Here is a 14,163-nt window from a genome sequence, read left to right as displayed (position 1 = left end):
TAATATAGTTTTGTCGTAACAGAACATACATACGGTGAACACTACCACATGAAGCGATACTCTTCGTCTAATTCATTAACATCACAGAACAAAACAGAACTGAATATACTTCATAACATGTTAACTTAACTGTTTTGTGTGTGTTATATTCATATATGAATACATCATCATTACAGCTATACCTTGCAGTGAGCGACTTTAAGTATTGACATATAAAGGATGAACTGATAATAGTTGTACTGCAATTGATTTTCGCATACATGTAAATACATGTTGGAAAAATCATTTTCAATATTATGTTATGGTAAAAACTACTTATTACGATGCACCAGTTAATAATCTGGTTTATATATGCATTAATTAATTAAGTATATCGAATTTAGAATATGTGTATATTTCATGTTTTTATCTTTGTCTTAAATCATTCTTTGTTATATTGATATTAAATAAATAGTGAAATCATAATCTTCTTATATCTGATGTTGTTTTGTTTATTTAACGACGTTATTCAAATGTAATCCTATTATCCGCCGGTTATTCAAACCTTCTCAACCACGACCAATAGCTTCCATATTATTTTGAAATATATATATTATATAATAGTCCAGATGAGACCGGCACCGGGAAATAGTATCGACGTGATGCGCTGATTACAAAATATTGCACCGCAATCGGAACTCTTCGGCTACTATCAGATGTGGCTCAATCGTAACAACTCGGCCATCTCCGGCAAGCTTCGAGACAGACAATTCCCAGTACTGGCCTAGGTGTTCCGATTGGATATGGCTCGAAGCTTGCCGGAGATGGCCGAGTTGTTACGATTGATTGCACCGCACTGTCAGAATAGAGTAATTGCCGGGACCCTGAATATAATATCGCATAAGTGGGGACCAAAGACCATATAAGAAGTACTTCGAACTTCTTTTAAGTAGACATATGGTACTTACTAATTAGAAATTTAAAGCATTAACATACATTTAAGATATCATTATTTATAATTTAATTCACATTATCATTAAGTCAAAGTCAAGTCAAACACCGTTTATTCGCTCATACCATACGCATGGCAAATGAGGTCATATACAAAACATATATACATACATGGCGGCAGATACATTGTAAATTTCTAACTACAATTTATATGATACCCAATACAAGTATCGGAGAGTCATTCACATGAAGTCAGAAAACATTTTAGACAACTCTCAATGAATAAGGTTGTATCAAAAAATAAAAAATATTTCCTTTGAATCACTTGTGCATAAGAAAAAGATTATCTAACAAGTGTGTGCCTAATTTGAAAAATGATATATTTAATCACATTTGGCGAACGAAATACTGTAAAAGAAGAGAAAGTCCTACGATAACCCCTTAATATATGGGAAAACCTATCCAAAACAAAATGATAGGAAGTCAAAGGGGTTTTTAATTCAATATTTTGTTTTTCTGACATGAGACATGTTAATAACACATCACAGCTTGTTTCTAACTAACATCATAGTACGCCAATATAACAATATTAATGTTTTACATAATTATAATAATTTAAACTACAGTACATGTCATACATATATGTTTGTGAAAAATCTGAAAATCGACAATGATTAACATATTACTACAGAACATATATATTTACATATGTAATACATACATTCAAAAACTCAAAATAATGAATGGAAATTTTCAAGCAATTCACTATATATAACAATTAATGCATTGTATTTATTTGATTCAATAATTGCCCTTGTAGTCTTGTATGGAAGTGAAGTTTTACATTTGAATGTTTGAATATTATTCAACAATTCCAATTAATTAATAGTGGGTTTGAAATCATCAACGCCTATTTCATGTTTTGAGAGTGTTCGGTCGTACGAGTAAACATTCGGTCTACGCCGCTGGTGTCATTCGGGAAATTAAGCTTATCATTTGAAATGACTTTCTTAGCTTTACGATGCCTAATAAGTTATTTTTGTAAAACATTGGCTTTTTATTTTATGGAAATGTTTATGTCTCAAAATCTATTTCACCACCCGAAAATCAATGTTATAAACACATATATTCGTTTCATATGAAGCAGTGCCACGACTGTGCAAGTATGGGTATAACTGGAAATAAGTTTTGTTAAATTAGTTGAACCATGGGCCATATAATAGCACTGACCATTGTCCGCTGATATGAAGCATTGTTTTTGGATAAATATTATAAAACTGTCCCTGTGGTGATATTGATTGTACCACGTATTCTGAAACATTTTGATAGTGCCATTCGTCTATTTCAATTAGAGTATTTCAAATATTTATTGTATTTTATGCAAATTGATGATATTTCTGATAATAATACCTGACGTATGTATGACGCTGTTCAATGAGAGTGCTTTAACGATTTTCAAATAATGCTCTGTGACTGTCATCGGAAGATCTTCAGTTCAACTAGTTCCACAGATGAGTCAAGTCCTGGAATTATTCGTATTTTAATGAAGACGAAGCCGTTCTCACATTAGAAATGACTGTTTTTTGCATCAAAATTACGTGGCAAGGCAAGTGTTTCTTATTTATAATAATAATAATAATATTATTATTATTATTCAACAAAAAAATAAAAATAAAATAATAATACTAATAATAATGATGATGATGATGATGATGATGATGATGATGATGATGATGATGATGATGATAATAAAGATATGCTTTAAGAAACGGCGAGAAAAATATATGTGATAAACGTATTATGTAAATGTGATTGGAATATAGACCAACTGTTTAAGGATATCAAGAAACTTTTCACGTAAATGGGCGCATGTTGCTAGCATATGAGTGAACTATATTTTTGGTGTTCACGAGGTGAGATATTTTGCGATCTTATACACTTAAATTAACTCTTTTTATCACATGCTTATAACGGATATAAACGACATTTAATTGTAGTTTTCAGAAAAGAGCGCCAAATTGTATTCGGACGTAAAGTAATAATCCTAATAATGATAATGTGCATGCGTCCGTACGTCCGAATTTGGCATGTCGCGGGCAAGACCCATGACATGTCTGTAGATCAGACTCAATAGTATTTTGGTTTGTCCGGGCTGTAACTTGCCGATGCATTTGGAGTTGTTCAAACAATTTGGCACAATCATTCACAACAAGAAGACGACGTGTCGCGTGCAAGACCCATGACTATATGTCAAAAATCAAGGGCTAACTCAGGGATCATTGGTCAGATATATATATATATATATATATATATATATATATATATATCATTTTTGTACGTGTTCCCAAAGCTAGCTAGATACTGAACATCTGAACTTGAATACATGGCTCATGTGTCTATAGGGCGATATCCTTGAGGACACGTACCTGGAAGAAAGAATTACTCCTTATGCTTTCGAAGTGTTAAAGAGGGGGCGAAATTTGGGCGAGGGAAGATGAGGCGCAACTTGGGGGAAAGGGAGCGGCGGCGCAGCATGTGTCGTCCACCCTCTTCCCCTGAATAATATATGATGTACAGGGATTTGCGTTCATCTCCTGAGAATCGTTTGGCAAATTTTATTTCTGACTAGGTACTCGATTCTGCTTACGCAGTGTATACTAAGGATACTAGTATGAGTTTAATCAGATTGTGCTAACTTTAATATATATGGTGCATTCTGATGTGCTATATGATACTGTCTCTCTGAAATGGTCATGTTAAAAGTTAAAACTGTAAAACTAAAATGTATAAGTTTGTACTCTGACGACGAGCAAAATATATGGTATTTTCATAAACGTATTATGTATATGAGATTGGAAAATGGACCAACTGTTTAAGATAATCAAGAAACTTTACACCTAAATGGGAGCGTGTTTCTAGCATACAAGGGCCTAGATTTCATAGAATATTATACGTATAATAATCTTTAACAGTACGCAACTATTTTCGATAACACTCGTTCCTATTATATAAATTGTCGCATAAATAATGTATACAATCCATTATGACCAGAGTTTAAAAACTTGCTAGCGGTAGCATAAATTTCGAAATACAAAACTTATAAAAACTTGTGTTATTTGTAATTTTGAAATTTTCTGCATGTTTCTGTACGGTAAAACACTAAACGCAACACTACTAAGACATTTATTTGATTTTATTATATGCTTTCCGGTGATTTAAAGATATTTATCGGCGATATAAAAATGCTATTTTACTGTTTAATAACATTTTGATTTGTATCACTGGTTTGAAATTTAAACCCTTTCTTGATTCCAAATCAAACGTAGGTGCGCATGAGACTGGGATATAATGTCAACGACTTCATTTCCGAAATGACGTTACGTTCGCATACAATTTAGCACTTTTCTGGAAAACAACAACACTACCATTATATGCCATTTGATGTGCCTTTTAGGCAAATAATAAAAAGGGACAAAATGTTTGATTCAGTATAAAATAACAATGTACATGTATTTCATCTAGTAAACATCCAAAAGTAAAACGCCCTTGATGCTCAGTCGGTGAAATATATTACGATCGTACACTGATACAAACAATTATCCTCTCTATACTATTTGTTCACTTCAGCAGTTAAAGCTGCCCTCTCAAAGATTGAACGTTTTTATTTTATTTTTTTGTCTTGGAACAGCCAATTTTTGCGAAAATGCATGGAAACTAGTGATATAAGATTGCAGATTTTTATATTTAAGTTCAAAAATTGAGGTTTTATGCATTTTTTAATAACCCGTTAGTAACGGTTTAAGCCATAAAACATTAATTTTCGAACGGAAATATTAAAATCTGCGATCTGATCTTTTGTCAGCAATCTTTTATCATTGTTTTGCAGGTATTAAAGCAAAAAATTGCTCTTTCCAAGACAAAAAAATAAAAAATAAAAAACTTTCTAAAAATGGTATATCTGTGAGAGTGCACTTTAAGCCTGTTCACAGCAATTCTTTTCAATAAGTTAAGTTATAAATTCGAGCTGAAAACTATCATATTTATATATTGTCTCATTGTATACCTTAGTTGCTGATTTAATATTTAAAAATCCCCTTTCTGTTGGATAAGCCTTTTGATAAAAATGAATGTATTGCAGCCTTTGTCCTGTGTCTACTGTTAGCGTGCACGTGGGTGGGATTGTGCTGTGGTTCAACATCAACGACACCTCTCACTACAGGGTCAACGTCAACTACAGGGTCAACGTCAACAACGGGAACAACTACAGGGTCAACGTCAACTACAGGGTCAACGTCAACAACGGGAACAACTACAGGGTCAACGTCAACAACGGGAACAACTGCAGCGTCAACGTCAACAACGGGAACAACTACAGGGTCAACGTCAACAACGGGAACAACTGCAGCGTCAACGTCAACAACGGGAACAACTACAGGGTCAACGTCAACAACGGAAACAACTACAGGGTCAACGTCAACAACGGGAACAACTGCAGCGTCAACGTCAACAACGGGAACAACTACAGGGTCAACGTCAACAACGGGAACACATACAGGGTCAACGTTATCTTCGGGAACAACTGCAGCGTCAACGTCATCAACGGGAACAACTACAGGGTCAACGTCAACAACGGGAACAACTACAGGGTCAACGTCAAATACGGGAACAGCTACAGGGTCACCGTTATCTTCGGGGACAACTACAGGGTCACCGTTATCTACGGGAACAACTACAGGGTCATCCTTATCTTCGGGAACAACTACAGGGTCACCGTTATCTTCGGGAACAACTAAAGGGTCAATGTTATCTACGGGAACAACTGCAGCGTCAACGTCAAATGCCAGCTCAACGTCATCTGCAGGGTCAACGTCAACCGAAGGGTCAACTTCAACTGCAGGGCCAACGTCAACTGAAGGGTCAACGCCAACTGAAGAGTCAACGTCGACTGCAGGGTCAACATCAATCGCAGGGTCAACGTCAACTGCAGGGTCAACGTCAACTGCAGGGTCAACATTATCTGCAGGGCCAACGTCAACTGCAGAGTCAACGTCAACCGCAGGGCCAACGTCAACTGCAGGGCCAACGTCAACTGCAGGGCCAACGTCATCTGCAGGGTCAACGTCAACTGCAGGATCAACGTCAACTGCAGGGTCTACCTCAGTTACGGGAACAACTGCAAACCTCACGGTGATCACGACCGACACCACCGATCTTGGTACCACTGTAAGTAAAAGTCATATCTAATTGTCAGATAGTTTTTAATTGAGCAAATACTATCAAAACAGAAACTACAGAGACAAACACTTGCTATGACTCAGAAATAACAAACAAACAAAAGACAAGCGAGGCAAAGGATACTTTCGTCATCAATATCATATTAACAGTTATTGTGGCTACCACATTCGATCGGTCATCAAAACCAAATATTTGAGGGAGAGTGTATGACAATGTTACAACCAACACCACACTTATCCAATGGTAACTTTACATTAGTTTACTTATCGTCACCTTAGTGCAATAACTCAATAACTGCATATAGAAATAGAAGCAGATATTGAGTTCTTGCACTAAGGTGACGTTATGATCTTTTGAACAATAATTTAAATGCCAATAGTCGAGACAGCAAATCGCTGTGCAGGTCATACTAAACAAGATTTATCCTTGTACATGTATGCCACGTGTAAGTCCAGCTTGCACGTTAATATATCCGATATTTCTGTTTCATTAGCCAATGATCCAGTGCTACACGTGTATTGGGGACGCGACCTCGTGTGGGACTCGGGCCTCCGGGGACTCCTCTACCACCTGCTCAAGCGGAGAAACTTGCTGGGTAACATTCGTTCTCATGTGGCCAGATTGATTTACTTCTATGTGTATTGTCTTTGTGCGTCTTGGCCATCAGAAAGGCGCTGTAGCCATCAATATTTTTTTTTAATTTTAAATACACCATTTGAAGTTTATTCATGTGTTTTATTTCATGCATACTTAAAGTAATTTATGGATTTCGTCAATATTTTATTTTTAAAATCTAACTGGAAGGCTGCACTCGTTCGAACATCCTAAGGATATACTTTATACATATACTTTTATACTACATGACAGAGTTATCAGTGGGCTTGTCAATGTTTGTATGGTTGTAGCCAGGTTGCGCAATATGGGATTGACAGAACACATAAGATTAAAGCAGTGTGACCTGTGTTGTAAACGTCTCATATCAATTTAACTTGATTTTGTTGAAACTCAGTATTGCTTGCTCATGTGTCTGTGTCGTTCTATTCTAGGTAAACGTGACGGTCGGAGAGGAATCGTTGTACATGCGAAAGTGTTCCGCGGACGCATGCACGGCCACCTACCAGGACAGCTTCTTCTGCACGGTCACGACCGAGAAAACTTGCAGTCGATGTTGCGAGAGCTCTCAGTGTAACACGTGGCTGTACGACAACGGCAGCGCCACACTCTCCCCCGCTCGCTCAACCATCCTGCTCACAGCTATGGGAATACTCTTGTTAGTCCTATTTCAGTGAGTCAGCCATCGAAAGGAAATCATAAACTTATACATTGTTTATAGTTTGCCTTTATAAAACACCCACTCCCTTGCATAAACACTGAAGATGGCTGTTACTGTTCTGTGTGTACAAACTCTTAAAGCGCATTGGTGGATCTATAAATAACTGACTCTGAGCTAGCACGCAATAACGTACAACTGCGTATATGGACTCTTAATTGTTGCTGCTTTTATTTGAAGGGTTCTGGATACGCAAACAATTGAGAATGGTTCTTTTTTCTGACTTGTTTCTGTGTTAGTTTCTTAATCTACTGGTATATTTCTCTCAAATTCAAATTCTTGTTTTCTATCTTGGCAGTACCCTAACACGGTATATTTTCAACGTTAAATGTTGTTGAACCTGAAAAACGGAGGTTTTTTATTACAAAACTACACATCTTTGAATACAAATAGACAAGTCGAAATGAACATTTCTGTGTGAACGTTAATGCCAAATGATTCTGTAAAATCAAAGGTGAACATGAGCATCGTTTGCGAATTTCAACCCTCCTAGTTTTCCTTAGCTGACCAAGCGGCTCACTAAATTTACAGCTAAATATATAAGGACTAAACTGTATTTACAATGTTGCCATTGTAAATACCCTTACTAAATTTCATGAGAATAACCATCATGTGGTAAACAAAAAAATATTCAACATAAAATCTAGGACAGTGAGCGGGAGTCCTTTCTGAAAACAACAATAACAACAACTTTGTACCAGTATTTTTTATTGAATCCCTAAAATGTCTTTTCATTACAGACATATACCAAAATGAGCTATAATTGCTTTAATTAATAACGTCTTTGATGCACAGGTATTATATATACAAGCTCTAAAATGTTCACTTAATTATACATTAACAGTGTGCAAGGAAATATCATCAGTGCAACAAAAAGGAACAGAATTAAATGACAAATACCCCAGAGACCGCATGGACACAGGAATGGCAAACAATTTCTTTAAAAGAGGCCATGACTCCGAGAATAATCTATTCTGCATTTCCACTCATTATGCTTGACCTAAGTATGTTGTATAATTAAAATTCATTCAGTTATTAAGAAATTACACTGCTGACAAGAAAAAGTAACTTAGAGCAATAACTCTGTCATTAGCTAAAATAGTGTTATGGTTCTTGCAAATTGAACTTGTGCTCATTGTGCTTTACCATTGTATGAAGTTTAATTTAATTCAATCAAGCAGTTTTCAAGTTATGCTCCGGACCAGAAAAAGTAACAAAGGGCAATAACTCTGTAATAAGCTGAAATAGAGTTATGGTTCTCATACACTGCACTTCTTCTCATTGTGCTCTTTTATGAAGTTTAATTGAATTCCATCAAGTTATTCCTGGGATGGAAAAGTAAAAACAAGCAATAACATTTATCTGAGTTACATTTAGCCATTAACTTAACATTTAAGATGTTGTACAAAATAATAATTATAAATGTATATATAATACATTATATTATGTAGTTATAATTATAAAATGTTCACCTTGTTTGAACATTATTGACAAGTGAAGTGTCCGTTACTCATCATTCCATATTTTACACTATCGACTGATTCATAATGAACTATTCTTTCTGGGTTGAAAGAAAATTTTGGAATACGGTATTCATCTCGCTAAAATATTGAGATCTTTCTGTTTCTGATAAAGTCATAATGTTGATGCAAAACCTGGATGTAGTGTCCGTGACACTGTAGTATCCGTGACACAGCAAACTGTTGCTATCAAATGCTAGCACAGGGCTAGGACACAAATTCAACAATATCCTTATGAAAACTGGCCTGCTTTTCTGAAAAAATGGACTCTCATTTTATATCCTTTTTATGCAGATAATATTTAAAAAAGTAATTGTTTCAGTGGCCATTCATGAAATATATCTCTTGGTGCTCACTATGAAATCTTACACTGAAACAAACAATTATCCTCTTTATATTAGAATTTCATTCTCAAATATGTTTTATTTTTAACAAACTGCATTTATAGATAGATTTGCAAGAATTGCAAGTGCTCTAAGACTAAGTTTTAGGTCACCTTTAAAACACGTTGCCTTTGAGCCCATTTACAATTGTTGCAACTTTAAAATCTAGGCTAATTAAACTTTCAAATCCAACCATTAATAATGGTTATTTCAGCATTGAAATGTATTTTTTTAAATATCAAACACTGCCTCTGTAGCTTAATTTACTTACCGGTTTGTCAGTGTCACAGTGTCTTATCACTCAATGTTTACATGTTATCACAAATTTGGAATTCAGATTATGCCATTTTGAACAAAGGGTGTTGAGGCTTTTAGTTTCAGTCCAGATTAACAAATCATCACCTGCAATGTCAGTATCATTAAGGCCAGGGTACATTCAGCACTCTCAGTGCTTTGATAAGCCTAAGCTCAAGGGAAACTTAAATCCTGAATATTCAGCTCACTTACAGCAATACTGGTCAATACAAGTAACACAATATCAGTTTTGAATACTACACCACAAGTATCCCAGCAGAATGGCCCGCTCTGTGTCGATTAATCGACTGGTTCAATTTCCTGAAGATTTTATGGACTGATCATGCAGCCTTTTTTTAAAAAAAAAAACGGTTTAATGGGCAATTTCCTTATATCCTGCTGTTGTTTTATGCATCTGGCTGAGCACCATATTTATGAAGGCAATGAAGCCATGATGACAAAGAGCTGAATAGGTCAGTGATATTGCGTAACAGCAGAGGGATGTTCACAATTTACCAACAAGCATCGCCATATTTTCACATGCTTCAAGGTTATTACAATGGAAATGTTACAAATATTTTTTGGTGAAGCCAGAAACACACGTATGTAAGTCTGTCGATATTCTGCTCACTTTGAGTTGTTTAAACTGACTTGTTCTCTCTTATAACTGTAATATTCTAGCTCAAGTATATATACCCCCTCTTGATGTTGTAGTTGTTTTAAAATCATTTTTATTGACGAGAAACTGTATAAGTTTTTGAAATAAATGTCATCAAATATTTGTTCATTGCTTTCCATTATTAGAGATACTAAGTCCTATAGTTTTGTTTGGTATAATGCACGAACAAATCCAACTTTATAACGTGTCACATTTATATATTTTATACTGCCAATTCACGGATATAAGTGAGAGAGGAGGAGTCTGAGGCCCAATAAGAGTCCAAACGGAGCGGATAATCGTGAAGTCCTTCACTTTCTGTGCACTATCCACATGTTCTCATTCACCAATCAGCCGCCTTTAATGTCTCCTGGTGAAACATTCTGGTCCCAAACATGCATTGGCTCATTGTGGTGAGCATTATGTCAGGTGATTTGGCTATCTGACCTCTACGCTGAAATTCAACCAAGTGAACGTTAATGCCAAATGATTCTGTAAAATCAAAGGTGAACATGAGCATCGTTTGCGAATTTCAACCCTCCTAGTTTTCCTTAGCTGACCAAGCGGCTCACTAAATTAACAGCTAAATATATAAGGACTAAACTGTATTTACAATGTTGCCATTGTAAATATCCTTACTAAATTTCATGAGAATATCCATCATGTGGTAAACAAAAAATATTCAACATAAAATCTAGGACAGTGAGCGGGAGTCCTTTCTGAAAACAACAACAACAACAACTTTGTACCAGTATTTTTTATTGAATCCCTTAAATGTCTTTTCATTACAGACATATGCCAAAATGAGCTATAATTGCTTTAATTAACGTCTTTGATGCACAGGTATTATATATACAAGCTCTAAAATGTTCACTTAATTATACATTAACAGTGTGCAAGAAAATATCATCAGTGCAACAAAAAGGAACAGAATTAAATGACAAATACCCCAGCGACCGCATGGACACAGGAATGGCAAACTATTTCTTTAAAAAGAGGCCATGACTCCGAGATTAATGTATTCTGCATTTCCACTCATTATGCTTGACCTAAGTATGTTGTATAATTAAAATCCATTCAGTTATTAAGAAATTACACTCCTGACAAGAAAAAGTAACATAGAGCAATAATAGTGTTATGGTTCTTGCAAATTGAACTTGTGCTCATTGTGCTTTACCATTGTATGAAGTTTAATTTAATTCAATCAAGCAGTTTTCAAGTTATGCCTCGGACCAGAAAAAGTAACAAAGTGCAATAACTCTCTAATAAGCTGAAATAGAGTTATGGTTCTCATACACTGCACTTCTTCTCATTGTGCTCTTGTATGAAGTTTAATTGAATTCCATCAAGTTATTCCTGGGATGGAAAAGTAAAAACAAGCAATAACATTTTTCTGAGTTACATTTAGCCATTAACTTAACATTTAAGATGTTGTAAAAAATAATAATTATAAATGTATATATAATACATTATATTATGTAGTTATAATTATAAAATGTTACCTTGTTTAAACATTACCGACAAGTGAAGTGTCCGTTACTCGTCATTCCATATTTTACACTATCGACTGATTCATAATGAACTATTCTTTCTGGGTTTAAAGAAAATTTTGGAATACGGTATTCATCTCGCTAAAATATTGAGATCTTTCTGTTTCTGATAAAGTCATAATGCTGATGCAAAACCTGGATGTAGTGTCCGTGACACTGTAGTATCCGTGACACAGCAAACTGTTGCTATCATTATTTTTGACTTATTTTTCTTAAACATTGTCTTTGATATTCAATGCCTCGAAAATGTAGAAAACAAAAAATTCCTAATAAATTAACTAATTAAAAGAATACACTCATATGAACACTACAATGTCAGATTCGGAGAAGTTTGAAAGTCATCAAAATATATCAATAAATGTAATACACTGAGGGTTATTTCCCACGGTTGATGGTGATATCACAGACTCTAGAAATAGCCATATCTTAAAAAAATCCTGAAGAGTCAGACTCAAATCATTAAATTATGAAAAACAGAATAGGGTTAATGTAAATGGAATGGTTAAAGAGATTTATGGACATACAAAAATGTATATAAGTTTTTTATAACTGTTTTGAAAATTCAGCACTCTCACACTTTAAAATCAAATGCTAGCACAGGGCTAGGACACAAATTCAACAATGTCCTTATGAAAACTGGCCTGCTTTTCTGTAAAAATGGACTCTCATTTTATATCCTTTTTATGCATATAATATTTAAAAAAGTAATTGTTTCAGTGGCCATTCATGAAATATATCTCTTGGTGCTCACTATGAAATCTTACACTGAAACAAACAATTATCCTCTTTATATTAGAATTTCATTCTCAAGTATGTTTTATTTTTTTAACAAACTGCATTTATAGATAGATTTGCAAGAATTGCAAGTGCTCTAAGACTAAGTTTTAGGTCACCTTTAAAACACGTTGCCTTTGAGCCCATTTACAATTGTTGCAACTTTAAAATCTAGGCTAATTAAACTTTCAAATCCAACCATTAATAATGGTTATTTCAGCATTGAAATGTATTTTTTTAAATATCAAACACTGCCTCTGTAGCTTAATTTACTTATGTCAGTGTCACATTGTCTTATCACTCAATGTTAACATGTTATCACAAATTTGGAATTCAGATTATGCCATTTTGAACAAAGGGTGTTGAGGCTTTTAGTTTCAGTCCAGATTAACAATTCATCACCTGCAAGGTAAGTATCATTAAGGCCAGGGTACATTCAGCACTCTCAGTGCTTTGATAAGCCTAAGCTCAAGGCAAACTTAAATCCTGAATATTCAGCTCACTTACAGCAATACTGGTCAATACAAGTAACACAATATCAGTTTGGAATACTACACCACAAATATCCCATCAGGATGGCCCGCTATGTGTCGATTAATCGACTGGTTCAATTTCCTGAAGATTTTATGGACTGATCATGCAGCCCTTTTTTAAAAAACGGTTTAATGGGCAATTTCCTTATATCCTGCTGTTGTTTTATGCATCTGGCTGAGCACCATATTTATGAAGGCAATGAAGCCATGATGACAAAGAGCTGAATAGGTCAGTGATATTGCGTAACAGCAGAGGGATGTTCACAATTTACCAACAAGCATCGCCATATTTTCACATGCTTCAAGGGTATTACAATGGAAATGTTACAAATATTTTTTGGTGAAGCCAGAAACACACGTATATAAGTCTGTCGATATTCTGCTCACTTTGAGTTGTTTAAACTGACTTGTTCTCTCTTATAACTGTAATATTCTAGCTCAAGTATATATACCCCCTCTTGATGTTGTAGTTGTTTTAAAATCATTTTTATTGACGAGAAACTGTATAAGTTTTTGAAATAAATGTCATAAAATACTGGGAAGATGTTTTTGTTCATTGCTTTCCATTATTAGAGATACTAAGTCCTATAGTTTTGTTTGGTATAATGCACGCACAAATCCAACTTTATAACGTGTCACATTTATATATTTTTATAGTGCCAATTCACGGATATAATTGAGAGAGGAGGAGTCTGAGGCCCAATAAGAGTCCAAACGGAGCGGATAATCGGGAAGTCCTTCACTTTCTGTGCACTATCCACATGTTCTCATTCACCAATCAGCCGCCTTTAATGTCTCCTGGTGAAACATTCTGGTCCCAAACATGCATTGGCTCATTGTGGTGAGCATTATGTCAGGTGATTTGGCTATCTGACCTCTACGCTGAAATTCAATCAAGTGAACGTTAATGCCAAATGATTCTGTAAAATCAAAGGTGAACATGAGCATCGTTTGCA

This window comes from Mya arenaria, chromosome 13 (genome assembly GCF_026914265.1).
Source record: "Mya arenaria isolate MELC-2E11 chromosome 13, ASM2691426v1".
Taxonomy (NCBI): Eukaryota; Metazoa; Mollusca; class Bivalvia; order Myida; family Myidae; genus Mya; species Mya arenaria.
Note: the sequence above shows the minus strand (reverse complement) of the source record.